The sequence below is a fragment of the Prionailurus viverrinus genome, chromosome B3 (genome assembly GCF_022837055.1).
Source record: "Prionailurus viverrinus isolate Anna chromosome B3, UM_Priviv_1.0, whole genome shotgun sequence".
Lineage (NCBI taxonomy): Eukaryota > Metazoa > Chordata > Mammalia > Carnivora > Felidae > Prionailurus > Prionailurus viverrinus.
Genome location: NC_062566.1, coordinates 75,734,293 through 75,756,747, shown reverse-complemented (window position 1 = coordinate 75,756,747; position 22,455 = coordinate 75,734,293). Strand labels below are relative to the sequence as shown.

Sequence of the window (22,455 nt, the reverse complement as noted above, 5' to 3'; positions counted from 1 at the left end):
GCAAACAGTCTTTTTCTTGTAGTATCTCATAAATGACCTTAGTACTGACCCAAATATAACCTACTAATTACCCTCTGTGTACCTTCCAGGCCCTGATTAGTTGTATTTAACATTTGTGTGAGACTGTGATTCTACTCTGGAAATCTTCCTTATAGCTTGTAATTCCCGGTGGAAAAAAAAATTGCTGTGACCTATACAGTTGGAGAAAAGAAAACACAGCTACACTCTTCCAAAAGCAGAACAAAGCAATGAAATAACATACCTTTCACAAGGGACTTGGTGTTATCTGAAACCCTATAATCCACATCCCATTCTGCTTCTTCAATAGGTTGGATGATTTCAGTGGGTGGGTTGGAGAACTAATCAATTTTGAAACAGCATCTGCAAAAATAGATAATGTTCATCTAAAGGGCAACCTAGTCATAAAGCCCCACTGGGATGAGTAAATAAACACACGTCTTTGTAGAAGGGGGATCCCCTAGATGGAACTGCAATGCAGTATTGGCAATGTGGTATTCCATCAATACCATCAAAGGAATTTTTCAAGCACCAACATTAGGATGAACTATGTGATTAAACTGACATGGTTCCTGAACTCCTAGACTTTATAATGTATTCTAACTTCTGCACCCATAATGGAACACTTAAAAACCTAGATCTCACTGGGTCCTAATCTTTTCTCCCCAATTTCTTTTCTCCTATGTGTCCTATGCTAGTGAAGGAATCCAAGGCATCCAAGATTCCTCTCTGTCACTTCCTGTAGCCAATTCATCTTTAAGGCTTATTGGTTCAACCTCCTAATTATGTTTTGAAGCATTCATTTCCCCTTTCCTTTATCTCTATAGCCATTGGCCTCTTTACTATAACTACTGCAATATCAGTTGTCCTGAATCCTCTTCTCCCATCTATTCCCACACTGCCACTGGAGTGATCCAACTTTCAAATCTTGGTATATCACTCATCTGTTCAAAACTCCACAAATGTCTCTAATCATTTACCATCTACTTTCTTGATATTCCTACTATTTTAAGTCTCAATTCAAATATGACTTTTAAAGGATTCTCAGAGTTAGTCACTATTCATTTAGTCAATATTTATTAAGCACAAACTTCATGTCATACATGGGGCTAGCATTAGAAATAGAGCAGGGACATAATCCTGGCCTCACAAAGTTTACAGTGTTAGGAAAGACAATGAAATAACATGAAGTATGATGAGTATGGTGAGGAACTAATTTGGGTACACATAATAAGAAGAGAGGGGCGCCTGGGTGGCTCCGTAGGTTAAGCATCTGACTTTTGATTTCTGCTTAGGTCATGATCTTGTGGTTTGTGGGTTTGAGCCCCACATTGGGCTCTGCAATGACAGAGCCTGCTTGGGATTCTCTCTCTGTCTCTCTGCCCCTCCCCACCTCTCTAAAAAATAAATAACTAAACTTAAAAAAAAAGAAGATAGAGCTCTAGGGATCCCCGATATTTATGGTGTAGAGGAAGTTCTTCAAAGAACTGGCCAATAAGGTGAGAGAGAATGTGTTGCCTTGCAAAGCCAAAGAAAGAAAGTATTTTAAAAAGAAAGAATGATTAAGGATATCAAATTCTGACAAGAGGTCAAGCATATAAGGACTGAAGATTACCTTGGAATTTAGCAGGGACACTTGAAAGCAACTTTGGGGGAGTGGTGGCTGCAAGAGCTACCCTAGAGTGAGTTGAGGAATAAGAAGTAAAGAAATGGAAACAGCAAATGTCAAAATTTGGCTGTGATGGAGAGAGGAAATTTGGTTAACTGGGAGGGAATTGAGGGTTGAAGAAGACATCCCTGAAAAGTTCCATGTAATTTGTGAGTATCTCATAATAGAAACAATTATCATCTTATATAATATTGCTTAGTTTTCTATTCCAACACTAAAAAGCAAGACATGCATCCTTCTATCTTTATATCTCCGGCTCCTGGCACAGGTGCAGGTACAAATAAGCACTCTAAATATTGGTTTGATAGCTGATTATCTAAATGAGTGATTTGCTTTAATCCAAATATGAGATTCATTCTTCAATTATCATCTTCTCTGACTTGTCTCCACATTTCTGTCAACTTCCTTTCCTGACTTGTAGTCACAAGAGTCCCACAAGCTTCAGGCCTTGGACCCCTGTTCTCTCCTGTGTATGCTCCTTCTCTAGGAGCTCAACTCATATGGTTTCAGTAGCTGAATCCCAAATCTATCCCTCAACCCTATAATTTTACCTTTATAGCTACTTCAGGGTCCTTGATGCTTGACTGCTTCACCAGTGCCTGGAACTTACCACATATGCAACTGTACTCATTACTATTCCCCCCTTTAAGTCAGCCAATATATTTTTCCAATTTTATGAAGACTTTTTACCTATAGAGATATTTGAACGTCGTTATGTTATGAATGCTGTGTTCCAATCCTTACTTGTTCAAATGTGCTTATACATGGCTAGATCCAAGTATAGATATTCCATACTCAAAAAGGGCAGTCTTCTACTACCCCAAAATAATATGGGCATTATTAATACTTTATTATATGTTCCATCAACACTGTATACTAGATGTTTGCTTGACAAATTACAACTCTAAATTCCTGGCCCAGTGTTTCACCTGTGGAGTAGACAAGCTGTTGACATGGTTATCTACTATGAAATAATCCACCAACAGCAACATTAGATAATTTATAGCTTTTATTTACTTTTCCTAGTCTTTAAACTGAACTGATTAAAGTCTTAGAGTCATGAGCTAAAACTAAACAGTCTTAACATATAGATACCTTGCCTGCATCATAATATTTCTGCAAAAATTTAGATAGAGAAAATTTCTCTGAACAAAGCCGTTAAAATATTCATTGGGAATATTTTCTTCTTATTCACGTGATGCCACTTTTATTATTATTGTTTTTTAAAATTTACATCCAAGTTAGTTAACATATAGTGTAATAATGATTTCAGCAATAGATTTTAATGATTCATCAGTTACATATAACACCCAGTGCTCATCCCAACAAGTCTCCTCTTTAATGCCCCTTGCCCATTTATCCTATCCCCTTACCCAAAACCCCTCCAGCAACCCTCAGTTTATTCTCTTTAAGAGTCTCTTATGTCTTTTCTCCCTCCCTGTTTTTATATTATTTTTGCTTCCCTTCCCTTATGTTCATCTGTGTTGTATGTTAAATTCCACATATGAGTGAAGCCATATGATACTTGTCTTTCTCTTACTAATTTCACTTAGCATAATATCCTCTAGTTCCATCCACATTGTTGCAAATGGCACGATTTCATTCTTTTTGATTTCTGAGTAATATTCCATTGTATATCTGTATATACCACATCTTTATCCATTCATCTGCCTATGGACCTTTGGGCTCTTTCCATACTTTGGCTATTGTTGATAGTGCTACTATAAACATTGGGGTGCATGTGTCTCTTCGAATCAGCATTTTTGTATCCTTTGGATAAATATCTAATAGTACAATTGCTGGGTTGTAGGTAGTTCTATTTTTAAGTTTTTGAGGAACCTCCATACTGTTTTCCAGAGTGGCTGTACCAGTTTGCATTCCCACCAGCAGTGCAAAAGGGTTCCTCTTTCTTTGTATCCTTGCCACAATCTGTTGTTGCCTGAGTTGTTAATGTTAGCCATTTTGACAGGTGTGAGGTGATATCTCATTGTGGTTTTGATTTATATTTTCCTGACGATGAGTGATGTTGAGCATTTTTTCATGTGTCTGTTAGCCATCTGGATGTCTTCTTTGGAAGAGTGTCTATTCATGTCTTTTGCCCATTTCTTCACTGGATTATTTGTTTTTTGGGTGTGGAGTTTGGTGAGTTCTTTACAGATTTTGGATACTAACCCTTTATATGATATGCCATTTGCAAATATCTTCTCCCATTTTGCCAGTTGCCTTTTAGTTTTGCCGATTGTTTCCTTCACTGTGCAGAAGATTTTTATCTTGATGAGGTCTTTTTATCTTGGTAAGTTTATTTTTGCTTTTGTTTCTCTTGCCTCTGGAGACATGTTGAGTAAGAAGTTCTGTGGCTGAGGTTAAAGAGGTTGTTGCCTGTTTTCTCCTCTAGGATTTTGATGGTTTCCTGTCTTATGTTTAAGTCTTTCATCCAATTTGAGTTTATTTTTGTGTATGGTGTAAGAAAGTGGTCCAGGTTCATTCTTCAGCATGTCACTTGTCCAGTTTTCCCAACACCATTTGCTGAAGAGATTGTCTTTATTCCATTGCATATTCTTTCCTGCTTTGTCAAAGGTTAGTTGGCCATATGTTTGTGGTTCCATTTCTGGGTTCTCTATTCTGTTCCATTGATCTGAGTGTCTGTTTTTGTGCCAGTACCATACTGTCTTGATGATTACAGCTTTGTAATATAGCTTGAAGTCCAGAATTGTGATGCCTCCAGGTTTGGTTTTCTTTTTCAGGATTGCTTTGGCTATTCAGGGTTTTTTTGGTACCATACAATTTTTAGAATTATTTGTTCTAGTTCTGTGAAGAATGCTCGTGTTACTTTGATAGGGATTGCATTGAATATGTAGATTGCTTTGGGTAGTATAGACATTTTAACACTGTGCTTTGAATCTATGAGCATGGAATGTTTTTCCATTTTTTGGTGTCTTCTTCAATTTCTTTCATAAGCCTTCTATAGTTTTCAGTGTATAGATTTTTCACCTCTTTGGTTAGGTTTATTCCTAGGTATTTTATGGGTTTTGGTGCAGTTGTAAATGGGATCAATTCTTTGATTTCTCTTTCTGCTGCTTTATTATTGGTGTATAGAAATGCAACAGATTTCTGTGCATTGATTTTATATCCTGAAACTTTGCTGAATTCATGGATCAGTTCTAGCAGGTTTTTGGTGGAGTCTTTTGGATTTTCCATGTAGAGTATCATGTTGTCTGCGCATAGAGTATCATGTCATCTGTGAAAGTGAAAGTTTGACTTCTTCTTTGTTGATTTGGATGCCTTTTATTTCTTTATGTTGTCTGATTTCTGAAGCTAGGATTTCCAATACTACGTTGAATAACAGTGAATGTGAAAGCACTTTTTAATGAGCCAGGCATATTGCCTCTATATTAGATAACATAAAGACAAGCAATGTTTCATATATAGATCATATAATTTTTATCAGGATTATCTAAGGTTATCTAGAATCCATCATTTTATTTTATTTTAGCTAAATGTTATCTGAAAGAGGAATTTAATAATTATCCTAAAACTTAAGATATTCTTTTTTTTTTTTTTTGAGAGAGAGAGAGAGAGAGCGCACACACACAGGCATGAGCAGGGCAGAGCGGTAGAGGAGAGAGAGAATCCCACGGGGCTTGACCCCAAGACCCTGGGTCATGAACTGAGCTGAAAACAAGAGTCCAATGCTCAACCAACTGAATCATCTAGGCAACCCTCATAAAACTTAAGATATTCTTTCAAAAGTTTCCTCATTTACTCTGGTTATGTATAGTTTGCAGATAATTCATATTTAGACAGAAAATAATCATTGTTCAATGGGGGGTTTATTGACATACAGTTTAAGTTTACATGTATTAAAATTTTTCAGCCTACTCTGACCAATTTAGAAATAAATTCTTCTGTGCTGGTTAAGTCTTCTGGGACCAAGATAGAGTTTGAAACACAAGAAATCAAGAAATATGCCAGTGTAAGATAAAAGGGACCTGGGCATAGGCCAAGTTTAAATGTACTATATAAAAGACAGAGGACATGCCAGTTATCCAGATCAAAGAATTTGGAGAGAAGGAGCCAGTAAAGATTACGCAGAGGCTAAAGCCACCCCTTGGCAGCCATTGACTTAGGCACAGAGTGGTTGTTCAATTAATACTAGCTCATTTGAAACTTAGTTGACCAACAGCAGAGTTAAACATATGCAAGGTTACATGTAGTCTCTTCTGCATCATAAAGCACTTTTGAGCACTCTCAATTTAAAGAAGGCAATCTGAGGCACAGTTCTTGGATGGAGCCAGGAACAGAGCCCAGAGCGCTTGCCCTCCAGTTGGTGATCCTAACCCAGTGCATTTATTCTCCTCCCTATCCCCCCTGCTCTAAGCTTGATATGTGTTGAATACACTCAGTAGTTCTCAACATGTTTTTTCCTTACAGTTCTTTATTAGCAACATTCATTTAGGTTTTGGACTCTTGTCAAATGTAATGTGAATGGAGTCCAGATGCCTTTTCTGAACTCAACAGAACAAGAGGAGAGTCACAGAGCCCATCTTGCCACAATCAAAACTAGTGCTTACAACAACACCCACTGTTGGTGACAGGCTGTGTGGAGCAGGGCCAGTGCTGATCTAGCAGTATATGCCAGCTCAATGAGTCAGAAAAATGTTTTAGATGTGCCAGGTTGTTCAGAAATCCCCATCAGTTCTTGGGCAGAATAATTGCTGTGTTCCCCAAGAGCAAGGAATTGAGATGAGACGAAGCAACATCCCTAGGATGGCGTATGTCATTTACATCTCTTGCTGGCAACAGAGGACTACTGTTTTTAAAAGGGTACCACAGACTTTCATGAAGGGTTGCAAAGGCTGGGGTCGCTAGCAGCAATTCAAATGCACAAGGATAGAGGAAGAAACAATTGTGGGTAAGATTTCAAGGCAGACAAAAGGATTAACAGCAAAAGGATTCAGGGTGTAGGGGGACGGATGATTATCATTTGCTGTGGGTTTAGCAACACTGACATGTTTTTATGAATATTTACAGGAACATTTGGAAGCTGTGTCTTTTGCCCACACAGCCTCCACCCCCAGCCCTCTTGGTAGGAACTGCACCATATTTAATGAGGCCGGGGGTGGGAGGGGGAACCAGGTCCTCCTTGCCTTCAGGTTGCCATCACTGTGCCTAGTTGCCAAGACTGCTGTGGGCAAATGGAAGCGAAGAAAAGTTCAAAGAAGAGAAGCCAGGCTTGGATTTCTCTGCTTGTAATGGGAAGCCTGGTGATTAAAGTGAATGAGAAGTGAAAGAAATGGTAGTAAAAAGACACGGAAGGGATGAAGGGAGAGTCTCAGAAGATCCATTTTGATGCCAATGTTCTTGCCTTCTTCAGTAAAGAAGCTTATCAGCATCTCTCCATAAGTTAAATGAATCATTAACAAAATCACACCAGTTCTCAATTTTGACAAATCTGCCTCCTATCCCTCCTGACTCCTGCAGTCTGGCATTAGTTCACTTCATTCTACTACAACCTCCACCAGAGGAGATTTCTTTCCACCCTGATTTCCCAAATTTCTATCACTTTCAGTATTTCTCTAAGTATGTATTTAGGTAGAAGAGAACAGCAGTGAAGAGCACAGACTTTGAAACTACACTGCCTGCATTCTAATCCGAGACCTAGAAACCTGGGAAAGTTGCCTGGTCTCTTTAAAGTTCAATTTCTTTATCTGTAAAGTGGAGTTGATGATAGATAAGGTTCACTTTCAGTGATAAAGCAAGGAAAACACTTGGAACATAGTAAGAATTCAATAAATGTTAGTGTTATTATTACAGACCATCTTCAACTTCCATACAACAGTCATCTAGCATATGACTCATGCTTTCATACATCATACATTGATACTCCTAAAATGCTGAATATCAAACATCAGCTGACTCACTATGTTGTCTAGTTAATCAGGACAGTTGACTACCAGCTAGTAAGAGAGGACAGGAAGTTGCAATGTATAGACACCTGTGGCAGTATTAACCCCTGAGCTGATGCAAAGCAAACTTTCTGGCAGATCTGTGTTGTCTCTTCCAGTCAGATGCCATAATTAGTCAACTAGAAATCATGATTGTGTTTCTTTCTAATAAAGTTATTGTTTTCTGTAGCATTAATACTCACATTGTTCTGAAATTTCAGGATAATGTGCTTTCATGTGAGTTTTTTTGTTGTTATTCATTTTGCTGTTTTCCACCTTTAGACTTACTTCAATTTGGAAAAAATTTCTTGTTTTTTGCAATTCTACTCTACTATTTTCTCTGTTCTTTTTTTTATTTAATTTTTAAAATGTTTTATGTATTTTTGAGAGACAGAGACAGTGTGTAAACGGGAGAGGGGCAGAGAGAGAGACACACAGAATCCAAAGCAGGCAGGCTCTGAGGTGTCAGCAAGAGCCCTACACGGGGCTCAAACCCATGAGCTGTGAGATTATGACCCAAGCGAAGTCAGAAGCTTACCCAGCTGAGCCACCCAGGCATCCCTGTTCTTTCTTTTTGAACTTAGATACAGACCTCTTGGATCAGGCCTCTAATTTTTTTTCATTTATTTCCTATTACACATTTCTTTGTCATTTTATTTTCTGGGAGATTTACTTTCTGGGGTATTTTATTATTTTTGGTACAACTGTAAATGGAACTGTTTTCTTCATTTCTCTTTCTGCTGCTTCATTATTAATGTATAGAAATTCAATGGATTTCTGTACATTGATTTTGTATTCTGTGACTTTACTGAATTCATTTATCAGTTCTAGTAGTTTTTTGGTGGAGTTTTTCAAATTTTCTGTTTATAGTATCATGACATCTGTAAATAGTGAAAGCTTTACTTCTTTCTTACCAATATGGATGCCTTTTAAATCTTTTTTGTTGTCTAATTATTGTGGCTAGGACTTCCAGTACTATGTTGAATAACAGTGATGAGAGTGGATATCCTTGTCTTGTTCCTGGCTTTAGGGGAAAAGTTCTTAGTTTCTCCTCATTTATTATGATATTAGCTGTAGGTTTTCATATAAGGCCTTTATTATGTTGAGGTATATTCCTTCTGAGTCTACTTTGTTGAGGTGTTTTGTTTTTTTTTTAATCATGAATGGATGTTGTGCTTTGTCAAATGCTGTGGCAAATGATCACATGGTTTTTATTCTTTCTCTGAATGATGTGTTGTATTATGTTGATTGATTTGCAAGTACTGAACCACCCTTGCAACCCAGAAATAAATACCACTTGATAGTGAATGATTTTTTCAATGTATTGTTGGATTTGGTTTGCCAATATTTTTTTGAGGATTTTTGCATCTATGTTCATCAGAGATATTGGCCTGTAGTTCTTTTTTTGTGGTGTCTTTATCTGGTTTTGGTATCAGGGTAATGCTGGCCTCATAGAATGAATTTGGAAGTTTTCTTTCCTCTTCTATTTTTTGGAAAAGTTTGAGAAGAATAAGTATTAATCCTTCTTTAAATGTTTGGTAGAATTTCCCTGTGATGCTGTCTGGTCCTGGATCTTGGTTTATTGGGAGGTTTTTGATTACTGATTCAATTTCATTACTGGTAATTTGTTCAAATTTTCTATTTCTACCAGTTTCAGTTTTTGTAGGGTATATGTTTCTAGGACTTTGTTCAATTTGTTGGCATATAATTTTTCATAATATTCTATTACTATCATTTGTATTTCTGTTGTGTCAGTTGCTATTTCTTCTCTTTCATTTCTGATTTTGAGTCCTCTCTCTCTCTTTTTTTGATGAGCCTGGCTAGAGCTTTATCAATTTTGTTTATCTTTTGAAAGAACCAGCTTCTGGTTTTATTGATCTGTTCTATTGTTTTTCAGTTTCTATATCATTTATTTATGCTCTAATGTTTATTATTATTTCCTTCCTTCTGCTGGTTTTAGGTTTTGTTCATTTCTATTTTCTAGCCTTCTTAGATTAAAAAGGTTAGTTTTTTTGAGATTTTTCTTGTTTCTTGAGGTAAGCCTGTATTGCTGTAAACTTCTCTCTTAGAACTGCTTTTGCTGCATCCCAAAGATTTTTGGACCATTGTGTTTTTTTTTTTTTTAATTTTTTTTTCAATGTTTATTTATTTTTGGGACAGAGAGAGACAGAGCATGAACGGGGGAGGGGCAGAGAGGGAGGGAGACACAGAATCGGAAACAGGCTCCAGGCTCTGAGCCATCAGCCCAGAGCCCGACGCGGGGCTCGAACTCATGGACCGCGAGATCGTGACCTGGCTGAAGTCGGATGCTTAACCGACTGCGCCACCCAGGCGCCCCTGGACCATTGTGTTTTTATTTTCATTTGTTTCCATGCAATTTTTGATTTCTTCTCTGATTTCTTGTTGATGCATTCATTGTTTAGTAGCATATTATTTAGCCTCCATGTATTTGTGCTCTTCCAGATTTTTTCTTGTCATTGATTTGTAGTTTCATAGTGTTGTGGTCAGAAAGGATGCATGATATGATTTTGATCCTTTTGAATTTGTTGAGACTTCTTTCGTGGTCTAATAATGTGATACTTTCTGAAGCATGTTCTGTGTGTACTTGAAAAGAATGTGTATTTCACTGTCTTAGAATGGAATGTTCTGAATATATCTGTTGAATCCATCTTGTCTAGTGTGTCATTCAAAAACCACTGTTTTCTTATTGATTTTCTGTTTGGATGATCTGTCCATTGATGTAAGTAGGGTGTTAAAGCCCCTACTATTATTGCATACCATCAATTGGTTTCTTTATGTTTGTTATTAACTGGTTTATGTATTTGGGTACTTTTAGCTTGGGTGCATAAATATTTACAATTGTTAGATCTTCTTGTTGGATTGTCCCCTTTATATAGTGTCCTTCTTTGTCTCTTGTTATGGTCTTTGTTTTAAAGTCTATTTTGTCCAATATAAGTATTGCTACCCAGCTTTCTTTAAACATCCGTTTGCATTATAAATGTTTCTCCATCCCCTTACTTTCAATCTACCTGCGTTCCTAGGTCTGAAATTAGTCTTTTGTAGGCAGTATACAGATAGGTCTTGTTTTTTAATCTATTCTGTTGCCCTATGTCTTTTGATTGAAATGTCTAATCTATTTACATTCAAAGTAATTACTGAAAGGTATGTATTTATTGACATTTTGTTACTCATATTGTGGTTATTTTTGTAGTTCTTCTCTGAGCCTTTATGCTTTTACTCTCTCATAGTTTGCTGGCTTTATTTAGTGATATATTGGGTTCCTTTTTCTTTATTTTTTGCATATCTATTACTGGTTTTTGATTTGTGGTTACCATTAGGTTTGGATATAACATCTTATGCACATAGCAGTCTATAGTAAATTGATAGTCATTTAAGTTTGAACCCATTCTTTATTCCTCTCACCTCAACCCCATATTTAGGGTATATTGTGTCATATTTTGTATCCTTTTACTTTGTGAATCCCTTGACTGATTTTTATAGATATATTTATTTTTACTGCTTTGCTTACTCGTATTTATGGTCTTGTATTTCCACTCAGAGTTCCCTTTAACATTTCTTGGAAGCTGGTTTAGTGGTCATAAACTCCTTTAGCTTTTATTTGTCTGAGAAACTTTTTAACTCTCCTTCTATTCTGAAAGATAGCCTTGCTAAATAGAATATTATTACCTGTAGATATTTTCCTTTATACTTTGAATAGATCATTCCAGTCCCTTTTGGCCTACAAAGTTTCTGCTGAAAATCTGTTAAGAGACTTATGGGGTTTCCCTTGTATGTAACTGTCTTCTTTTCTCATGCTGCTTTAAAATTCTTTATTACTACTTTTTGCCATTTCAATTAATATGTGTATTGGTATGGATCTTGTTGGCTTGATTTTGTTTAGAGATCTCTATTCTTCCTAGATCTGGATATCTGTTTCCTTCTGCAGATTAGGGAAATTTTCAGCTATTATTTCTTCATATAAAATTTCTGCCCCCCCTTTTACTTGTCTTCTTCTTCTGGGATCCCTATAATGCTGATGGTCACTGACTTCCCTAAGTCTATTCATATCTTGATAATTTTTTTTCATCTGCCCAGCTTGATTACTTTCCATTGCTGGTCTTGGGGTCACTGTATTCCATATAGTATATTTTTTAAATTTCATTTATTGTGTTCATCTGTGATTGGTTCTTTTTTATCTTTTTGTTAAGGATTTCACTGATGTCCTCCACTCTTTTCTCAAGTCCAGGGAGTAGTTTTATAATCATTACTTTAAATTCTCCATTAGGCATATTACTATATCCTTTTTGCTGAGTCTCTTGCTGTGGTTTTGTCCTGTTCTTTCATTTGGGACATATTCCTTTGTCTTTTCCTTTTGTCTCTCTGTGTCTGTTTCTCTGTGTTAAGAAAGTCAGCTATGTCTCCGGCTCTTAAAAGCAATGGCCTTATGAAGAAGAGGTCCTGTAGTGCCCTGCAGTGTGGTATACCATGTTCCTCAGAAGCTGGTACTTCAAGGGGTGTCTCCTATGTGTGTTGCATGCATAGGTCATCGTCCTGATCAAATTTTCGTTCAGTCCAGCTGCATGCAGAGGCTCTCTTTGCCTGTTGTGGCAAAGTGTTTGGTCTACAGATGGGGTGGAGCATGCGATTTTAACAAGGTGTGACTCAGGCTTCAGCAGTGTCAGCTGCCCCCCCACCACCATGAGGACTGAGGCTTCACAAAGCATGCAGTTCAGGAGGCAAGGTGTTGGCAAGGTTTGCACAGGTCTTCTGGGGGAGAAGGCCCACAGCACTGGGACTGAGGCAAAAGTGACTGGGAAGAGTGGATCCACCAAAGTGTGAGGGGGTGAGGCTTGATGTAGAAAGTTAGATAGTGAATGCTGGCGTAGAGGTGGCTTCTGCAGTTGGCCATGTGTTTATGCTAGGAGATGGGGAAGGGAGATGGTGTCAGCCAGTTCCTTTGTTCCTGGAGAAGTTCCTCAGCAGTTCCTGCCACTCCATGATGTGCTCCAAAATGAGTCGACTCCTCTCCCTTCCGTATGTCCCAGGTATTTTTCAAACTGCTGCTTCTAGGCTTTATCTCCTCAGACTGTTGTGCTGTCTCTTTAAGGGTGGGGACTCTGCTTCCTCTCACCCTCTGAGCTCTTCCAGATCTGAGTCCACTGACTTCTAAAATCTCAGGCTTTAAGTCCTGTTGGTTGTAAGAACTCACGAAATTCAGCCCCTCTCACTTTCAAAGCAAAATCTTATAGGGGGTTCATCTTCCCCATGTGGATTCTCCAGTTTTATAATCTATTTCTCTCCCTTCTCCATGCCCCTGGATCTCCCACTCCCCGCCCCAAGTCTCTCTGTTCTTACCCACTCTATTTTTAGTTGTGGAGTTTGTTCTGCCAGTCTTTGGGTCATTTTCTGGGTTACTTATGCTGATGTGTTATCTAGTTGTATCCATGGGACAAGGTGAGCTTAGGGTCCTCTTACTGTCATCTTCCCAACTTTGCCCTCAATCTCATATTACACTTTTAGAATAAGAAAATAAGATACTAGAAGACCAAGTCATTTATGGTGTGGTATGTAAACTGTTTCCAACTCTAGCAAACAGGGAAATTAAATGATCAGAGCAATTTCAATATAATAAATGACATTAGCATAAAAAATATTTCTATATTTGTCCTAAATTTGGAAGTTATGTATGAATGACATTATTTAGTTGGCTTAAATAAAACATCTCTGCAAAATACACATATTAATCACATGCTATATATATATATATTGGTAATACATAATAGTCAACAAAATCATCAAAGAAAAATTAAAAATAAGGGTAAGAACTTGTCCAATATATAATCCCAAAGCTTAATGCACTAGAAACTCATGCTTCTGTGTAAAAGTTCAAATGTCGTATTTTAGCTAAGATGATACTACACTGGTTTTCTGGTGAAACCTTTTTCTGCACCTTCTGCATCACCCTACTTTGGTTATGATAAACTCAATCCCACTTTAGCTCACTACAAAGCATTTTATTTACATTTTTTATATCTCTTAGACTCATCTTTACCTCTCTGATTATAAACTTATAGGTTGCCAGGCCAGGTCCTATAGCATCCAAGAATCAAAGCGTCTGTCTTCATAATCATGTCGAATCCCTGGATAGCTGTATATTTTACTCCAGAAGGAGGAGATTGTTTATATCTGGCTCTCATCCTTCCTTAGTTTGCATTATAACCAGAAAATTATGTATTCTTGAGTTGAACTAGCTCACAAAATAACAAATGAGTAATGATACTTGGCTCTTGTTTTCCTTTTTTAATTTTAAAGGACATAATGTGTGTTATCTCAGAGAATGTCAGTTTGCTGATTCAAATTTGGCCATGTGGTTGAATCCAGCTGCCCTTTATAACTCTACTTTTTATATATTTCAAATTTCTTTCACATTCCAAATAGCATAAGTGAATGCATTTTCAAGGCCAAAATTGGCATTCCTCTTGGATTTTTGTTGAGAACTATTCCACTCAGAATGAACTTCTTTAGGCCATGACCTTTTTCTTCCCATACTCCACAGCCTTAAAATCTGAGGCATGTGGGATCTCTACATATTACCTGCCAAGGAGATTGTCTAGCTAAAAATGAATTCAAATGCGTGTATTTTTATAAGGTTTCAAAAATGAGCTTTCATTTATTAGATTTCTACAGCACCTTTCTCCAAAGACTCAATGTGTCTTAAACACGCTATAATATACTTTAAACAGGTGTTTCCAAATTTGGCATTATATGTGAGAAATACTGCTAAAATTATGAATTCTAACTGTAAATTATTTAAGGAATGAAAGGAAGTTTTAGCAGCATTTAAAAATTATATATATATATATATATATATATATTTTTTTTTTTTTTTCCAGGCTTGTTAGCTCTGTCAGAACCTCTTTCCATGAGAATTTCAGGGTTAGCTTTGAAACAGTGAATGTTACCTATAAATACAGGCACTTGACTGTTTTGCAGTTTTCTTGTTTGCAAAGGATCTGATGTTTCCCTTGATTTCTAGAAATACAACAACAGCTATTTTTGTCCAAAAGTCAAGCGACAGACCCAACAGTTCTTGGATGTTTATTAGGTCGGACTTATAGGGGTTCCCAATTCTTTTGCAGTTAATATGCTATTTCTTTTATTTTTGCTGTCAGTGGTGAAGCAAGATTGAGCACAAGGGAGTTGTCATCAATAAGCTCTTATTCCCTTGACAGCAGAGGGAAAAGAGCATGAGGGTGAGGGAGGCAATTACTATCCTTCTCTTCTTAGATGAGGAAATAAACACATCATAATCTTTAAGTTAGAGGTAATTCAAAAAGTCAGAGTCAGGCAATGCTTTCCAATTTAGAGACATTTTCTCTTTCTTTGCCACTCCTTCTTCAAACTACAACAATAATAAAAGAAACCCCATAATCAAAGAACCAACTCCAACCTCCCCATCCTAGAAATCCCAAATTGTGGGCTTCAGTTGCATTCTGCTCTGTTCTTTTCTTTCTTCTCTTTTTTACTCAGGTGGATTGCTTTCAGCTGGGGCAGTCTTCATTCCACATGAGCTTTGAAATCATATCCCTGGATCTGTATAGAACGGCAGTGGTTCAAAGTATTAGTAGCAGCCTTCCATAGTAATGCTGCCATTAGATCATTATGACTATTCTAAGGTTCTGCCTGTGAGCATGGCATGAATTTTATATTTGGAAATAAAATCCTCCCGGGATACCACAAAGCTGCACGCCAGCTTTGCCCCTTCTTGAAGGCCATTAGGATTGGCTGCCCTGCCTTGGTCTTGTGTTTCGCAGGAATAAGTCCTGCCGTGTTTGTTTCACATAAGAACCCCTTCAATTTGTTTATAATGATCTGAATGATATTATTAGCTGAACAAAGCCACTCAATGGTGACATTTATTAACCAGTCATATCATCTGTGTTTAAATCTCATATTACATTTCAGGGAAATAGTGTGAACCTAACTCCAGCATAACTTTTCTTTGGGGACCATTGCTTTGTATTGAGTTTGAAATAAAATAGAAGAACATAGAGAGCAGGTTTTATTTCCAGGAGAGCATTTCACTTAAGAGGTTTACACTGAGCCAGATTATGTATAGAGGCTCACAGAAATGTAGATGTTGGAAATTTTCAACCTAGTGCTGGCTATAGGTCTTTCTGGATAAGTTAGGGAGTATGGTTCATTTTTAAAGGGGGGTATGGGAATTGGAATGAACAGTGCCATTAAAGTAGAATAGAGGTATAAGGAAATGAATGGAAGAAAATCATGTCTATAAAAATGAAGTCTTTGTGCATGAGCTTGGAGAGTGATGGTTTTCTTATAATTCCTCCATGGGGATGAGTGGGCATGTATGGGATAATGCCCACTGTCTGGGAAGAAGGTATGCAGATATCACAGACTATGGTAGGTATGTGGGTAAATTACAACATAGAGAAATTAAAACATGATTGAAGAATGACAGTCTGTTTATGTGAAAGCAAGAAAGGATGGCATGTGTATATGATTTTGAATGATAATGGAACGATATACTTTAAAAGTTTATTGTGGAAAATCTTAAATATTACCCAAGATTAGAAGGAATAGTATAATGAACCCTCATATACCTATTGCTCAACTTCAACAATGAACTCATGGTCAATCTTGTTTTACCTTTACTTCCCCTCTCCTCTATTACTGTTGTATTAAAGATACCATGTCTTTGCATCCATAACTATTTCTGTATGAATAAAAGATAAGAAATTTAAAAAAATCACAAAAATGATAACATTATCATCCCAATAAAAATAATAATTCCTTACTATCATCAAATATCCAGTCCGCATCCCAATGTCTCTGTCTCCTATTTTTTTAATATGAAATTTATTGTCAAATTGATTTCCATACAACACCCAGTGCTCATCCCAACAGGTGCCCTCCTCAGTGCCCATCACCCACTTTCCCCTCCCTCCCACGCCCCATCAATCCTCAGTTTATTCTCAGTTTTTAAGAGTCTCTTATGGTTTGCCTCCTTCCCTCTCTGTAACCTTTTCCCCCCCTTCCCCTCCACCATGGTCTTCTGTTAAGTTTCTCAGGATCTACATAAGAGTGAAAACATATGGTATCTGTCTTTCTCTGTATGACTTATTTCACTTAGCATAATACCTTCCAGTTCCACCCACGTTGCTACAAATGGCCATATTTCATTCTTTCTCCTTGCCAAGTAGTATTCCATTGTGTATATAAACCACAACTTCTTTATCCATTCATCAGTTGATGGACATTTAGGCTCTTTCCATAATTTGGCTATTGTTGAAAGTGCTGCTATAAACATTGGGGTACAAGGGCCCCTATGCATCAGCACTCCTGTATCCCTTGGGTAAATTCCTAGCAGTGCTATTGCTGGGTCATAGGGTAGATCTATTTTTAATTTTTTAAAGAACCTCCACACTGTTTTCCAGAGTGGCTGCACCAGTTTGCATTCCCACCAATAGTGCAAGAGGGTTCCCGTTTCTCCACATCCTCTCCAGCATCTATAGTCTCCTGATTTGTTCATTTTAGACACTCTGACTGGTGTAAGGTGATATCTCAGTGTGGTTTTGATTTGTATTTCTCTGATGAGGAGTGACATTGAGCATCTTTTCATGTGCCTGTTGGCCATCTGGATGTCTTCTTTAGAGAAGTGTTCATTCATGTCATGTGCCCATTTCTTCACTGGATTATTTGACAGGAAACCATCAAAACGCTAGAGGAGAAGGCAGGAAAAAACCTCTCTGACCTCAGCCGCAGCAATTTCTTATTTGACACATCTCCAAAGGCAAGGGAATTAAAAGCAAAAATAAACTATTGGGGCCTCATGAAGATAAAAAGCTTCTGCACTGCAAAGGAAACAATCAACAAAACTAAAAGGCAACCGACGGAATGGGAAAAGATATTTGCAAATGACATATCAGACAAAGGGCTAATATCCAAAATCTATAAAGCACTCACCAAACTCCACACATGAAAAACAAATAATCTGTCTCCTATTTTTTATGATTGGTTTGTTCAAACCAGAATGTCAGCAAGATCTGCACATTACCGAATGATTGTTTTGTCTCTTAAGAATCTTTTATTTTTTTATTTAAACAATTTTTTATTTATTTTTGAGAGACAGAGTGTGTGTGCAAGTTAGGGAGAGACAGAGATAGAGGGAGAGAGAATCCCAAGCAGGCTCCACACTGTCAGTGCAGAGTCTGATGCAGGGCTCGAACCCACAGACTGAGATCATGACCTGAGCTGAAATCAAGAATCAGATATCAACTGACTGAGCCACCCAGGTGCGCCAAGAATCTTTTAATCTGTAAGTTATACCTCTATTTTTCCTTGCAATTTATTTATAAAAATTGGGTCATTTTTTCTGTAGAGCTTCCCACATTTTGGATTTTGTTGATTGCATCTCTTTTTTATTTCCTGTGGAATAGTAGTTAGACTAAGAGGCTTGATATGATCCAGGTTTGATTATTTGACAAGAATACTTCATAAGTGGTATAGTGTATTTCCGTCAAGAAACACATAATGTGTGGTTTTTATTTTTTGGGATGTAAGCATCAACTGATGCTTATTGCCTAGATCTATTATTGCATTAAGGGTTTGCAACATGGAGTTTTCTTCATTTCTTTGCTAGAAAATATCTATAGTGAGAAACTTTTCTTTAACAACTATTATTTTTCCCTGAGGCATAGTTCTTACAAGAAAGTCAAATTAAATATTTGTTTCTCTTTATTTAGGTGGTCTCCTAATACTCTCTCTGATCATTGAGGTTTATTTCCTTTAGTACCACTATGAATGCATTGATTTTAACATATGTGATCAGTTTAAATCTATAACAATAATTAATAATAATTAACTATAATAATATAATAGCTATAAATTATTGTACTGTTAATATATTATTATATTTCATTTTATATATGATAATAATGGTAATACTGATTATTATTATTTGATGCTCAAGCTGTCCCACTTTTGGCTAATAGGAACCTTTTCAAATTGGCTTAGCATAGTAGCTTCTGAGAACTTTCTTGCCTTTTGACCTAACTAGATATCCTAGTCTCAACTTGTACCTTTCCTACACAAGACCTGGAATTAACCATTTCTTCAGGAAGTCTTGATTTCTTTCAGTGGGAAATGGAAATTAGGAGTGTTCATCACTTTTGGTTTGTGGTTTGTTTGTGGAATGGTTTGCATTAGGGCTTGCCAATATTTCTGAAGTACATAGTGCTTGTTCAGCTCACATCTGTTCAATGGCATTATTTACAATTGAATCAGGATGCTTTGTGTTGTAAGAAACAGAAAATCTGACCTAAGCTAACATGAAAAATAAGGGAATTTTCTTTCCTCTTTGTTTCTTTTTTTGTAGCTGAAAACTCCAGAGATAAGATTAGGTTCAAATGAGGCTTCCAGTTTCTTTCTGTCTCTTCCATATACCTTTCTTAATGTTGGTTCTATTCTAAGACTTGCCCTCATGCTCCTGAGGTGGCTGCCATCAGCTCCAGGGCTGCATGCCTCCACATTTGCATCCAGCAAAAGGCATCTTTGTCTCTTCCTTCCCAGAAATAATTCTGAGATTCACTCTGAATGAAAATCTTTAGTTAGGTCATGTGCTCAAGGCAGAGCCAAAAACTTGTTAGATGGATGGAATGTGCTAATTGGTTTAACCTAGATTACATATTCTACTCCTGGAGTTGGAGATAATAAGAGGCTCTCTGAAATGACTTGAATCTTCAAACAGAAATTGGGACTGTTGGAAAGGAAGGGAGGGAGTAGATACTGGAGATAGTCCAACAAATATCCATTATTGCAATATAGTATTTTTTTCTTTTTTCTATCCATCTATCAATTCAGCTATTCGTGCTACCCTAGGCCCTATTTTAAGCATTAGGGAGAAAAAGAGGAGTAAAGAATAATTTCTGGTCTTAAGGAATCTGTAGACCAATATAAGTAGGCATATTATCCTTTTAATAACCATAAGAGAAAGCTACACGGGGTACATTAAAGTCCAAAGAATGAAGTAATAATTTCTATTTAGGTAGAGGTCTTTCCAATGCAAAGATTTCATGATTCTGTGGTTATATTGTGGTAGATTTGCTATTGTCCTTGGAACCTACAATGGAAGATAGAAACACTGAAACATCATAAAAATACTATTTTTTCTCAATGGTGAATTCATCCAGAAAACTCACATCTCTAGCATAAAGGTATCAGCTGTATAAGAACTACTCTCTGGATTAGTTGGAAGAGATATGGTTGGAAGAGACAGAATATTAGTGTTCTTTCAGAGATAAGAGAAACTTGTGTTGTTAATGAAAAGCTGTTTGATCTTTCTGAGCTGGTTCAGATATAATCAGAACATTATATATTTTTAATTTAAAAGAAAACAAGGTGCCAAATCGAGATTGTTACTTTGGGCTGACCATTTATTCAGGTGTAGTGTTTTGGATTATAATATAAAATTTCTTTACCACACGAATTATAACAGAGCAGAATTTGCTAAGTGAATACCTCTTAAATCCCTTCCAGGCAAGTCTCATTTTAAAGAGCAAAAGGTATACCTTGTCGAGAGAGAAGTCCCACAGCAGAATCTCTGGTTTGAAAGTCACAGACACAGTGATGAGATCATCAACTGAAAAATAAATTAAAAATACCCTGATCCCACTTGTTATGATGAGCATTGGCTGTTATATGTAAGTGATGAATCACTAAATTCTACTGAAATCAAAATTACACTATATAACCAATTAAAATTTAAATAAAAATTTGGAAGAAAAAAATAGCCTGATCCAACCTGCATACATGGTATGGCAAGGAAACAATTAATTTAAAGCCTAACGTACCTCCAATTTCGTCTTCTTCTTTTTTTAATGTTTATTTACTTTTCACAGAGAGAGAGAGAGAGAGAGAGAGTTCAAGGGGCAGAGAGAGGGAGACACAGAATCTGAAGCAGACTCCAGGCTCCAAGCTGTCAGCACAGAACCCAATGTGGAGCTGGAACTCACCAACCTGTGAGATCATGACCTGAGCCAAAGTCGGATGCTCAACCGACTGAGCCACCCAGGCACCCCCTTCCAATTTCTTTAATACTATTATTAAATTTTTTTTTTTAACGTTTATTGATTTTTGAGACAGAGAGAGACAGAGCATGAAAGGGGGAGGGGCAGAGAGAGAGGGAGACACAGAATCGGAAGCAGGCTCCAGGCTCTGAGCTGTCAGCCCAGAGCCCGACGCGGGGCTCGAACTCACGGACCGCGAGATCGTGACCTGGCTGAAGTCGGATGCTTAACCGACTGCGCCACCCAGGCGCCCCTTTAATACTATTATTAAAGACACTTTTCTATTTTGTCAGCTGGTGTGAGAGTCTAGTAATAAATTACAATAACAATTTATTCTATAAAATATCAACTTAATCTTTTAAACCCATGGAGTGTCACCTATGTTTTTTAATCATTAAAGTGACCCTTGCATTCCTTTCACAACCTACTTTTTATCATTAAAATGTTTGGTACTTGTTAATTGACCATATCCTGCCTTGGTCTCCAATTCCTGCTCACTTTTATTACCAATTTCTTGGAGACCTATCACATTGTACTGCAGAAGGCTTACTGTGGTCAAGTTTGCCTTGGAAAAGTGTTTGGGGAAAAAACAAACAAACATCCAGCCCAAACTCAACCATCTGTGCTGTTTGATGGGGCGTTCCTGATGCAGGCATCAGTCCTGGCTGAGAGTTACCATAGAGTACAATTGTTTGTGCTGTTTGATGGGGCTTTCCTGATGCAGGCATCAGTCCTGGCTGAGAGTTACCATAGAGTACAATTGTTTATGCTGTGCCACAGTGTAGAGCAGACAATACCACACAATCAAAGCCTTCACACTCAAACAGACATCACACTCTGTAATTATATTTGTCTGACAGATTATTATAATTGTACATGGCAGGTAGTGTAAAGCAGCTCCTTTTTACAGCTTAAATAATGTGGCATATTCTGCATACTCTAAATCAACCTTGCAGAAGGTAAATTATGAAAGCTAAATGCATGTTGAATGTTTTTATTTACTCTTTTAGTTAGCATCTTGTGTGGTGCTAGACAGCAAAAGAGTATTACCTTTTTTGTCTGGTAGTATTTCATTTAACACTTTGTTGTACAAAATTCCTTTCTGGGTGGCAACTTCTTTTATTTTGGTATACTCAGGGAAACTCCAGCAATGATTATTTGTAAGGTTTTTCCCCACACCCAAAATGACCAAATAGCATGCTAAGTCACAATGAAGATAAAATGCATTTCTTAAAAAACAAAACCTTATTATAAACTCAATTATATGGTTCTTTTTTGATAGTCTTCTGAACTAAGGAAATGCTTTTGGTAGGGTCTTCTAGTGTTCACCACGTCTGATTCTCCTTGAATCATATGAAAGGATTACATTGCTCTAAGACCTTGCAATTAGATGGGGCCATGTTGACTACCTTTTGCAATTGGTTGTGGGTAAAACTAATACATATCATTTCTAATACTGATATATGCTTAGCAGTTGATACCCTCTAGTGCCTTCCTACCCTGCTAGTGACTGAGGAGTCTGCATGTTGCAGAAGGGGTAGCTGTTAGAAGGTAATATCTTTGTCAGCCCTAGTCCCTGAGTAAATGAAGCTGAGACACTGCCAGGTTTTTCATTCATTAATTTAGCCTACCCTGATTGATACAGAATTCCTCAATATTTGATTTGTCTATGTTGGCCACATTTGCATTTAGATATATCGGTCTGTTGTAGTTTCTATACTGTGATTCTCCTCCA

The 22,455-nt window shown here is 37.2% G+C and overlaps 1 long non-coding RNA gene across 2 annotated transcripts in view; it reads right to left on the bottom strand.

The window, feature by feature from the left end:
* Nucleotides 1-267: 267 nt before the first annotated feature.
* The window catches only part of LOC125168651 (uncharacterized), a 33,712-nt gene continuing 11,524 nt past the window's right edge, over nucleotides 268-22,455 (bottom strand). The window contains exons 2-3 of one of the 2 annotated variants that reach the window (XR_007153233.1): nucleotides 20,223-20,293; nucleotides 268-381 (exon numbers count right to left, since the gene is read on the bottom strand). This is a non-coding gene — a long non-coding RNA (uncharacterized LOC125168651). Of the gene's footprint in view, nucleotides 382-14,738; nucleotides 15,226-20,222; nucleotides 20,294-22,455 lie in introns of those variants that run through there. The other variant, XR_007153234.1, reaches the window with a different exon arrangement.